Raw genomic sequence first — 442 nt, 5'->3', positions numbered from 1 at the left:
CTGCTGCTGCTGCTGCTGCTGCTGCTGCTGCTGGTGTGTCTATGCAGCTGCAGCAAAGCAGCAAGTTTTATTGTTTAAAATAAAAATAAAAAAACAAAAGAAGGAAGAAGATTTCAGCAGAAGACAGCTGCTGCAGCTGCGGGCGGTGGTGGTGCCCGTGCTGCTGCTGCTGCTGCTGCTGCTGCAGTTGCTGCTGCTGCTGCTGCTGCTGCTGCTGTTGCTGTTTCAGATCAACACGAGCTGCTGCTGCTGCATCATAAAGACAAATATTTTTTTATTTTTAAATTTATTTTGCTGCTGCTGAAAAAAAACAAAAAGAAGAGAAGACGAACACAGCCTGAGGCCGCGAGGACGGGCAGAGCAAGCCACCGGTCCTGCTGCTGCTGCTGCTGCTGCTGCTGCTGCTGCTGCTGTTGCTGCTGCTGCTGCTGTTGCTGCTGCT

Source organism: Eimeria mitis, genomic scaffold (genome assembly GCF_000499745.2).
Source record: "Eimeria mitis Houghton genomic scaffold, Emh_scaff590, whole genome shotgun sequence".
NCBI classification, from domain to species: domain Eukaryota; phylum Apicomplexa; class Conoidasida; order Eucoccidiorida; family Eimeriidae; genus Eimeria; species Eimeria mitis.
The sequence above is the reverse complement of the archived record's forward strand: the minus strand, read 5'-3'. Positions refer to the sequence as shown.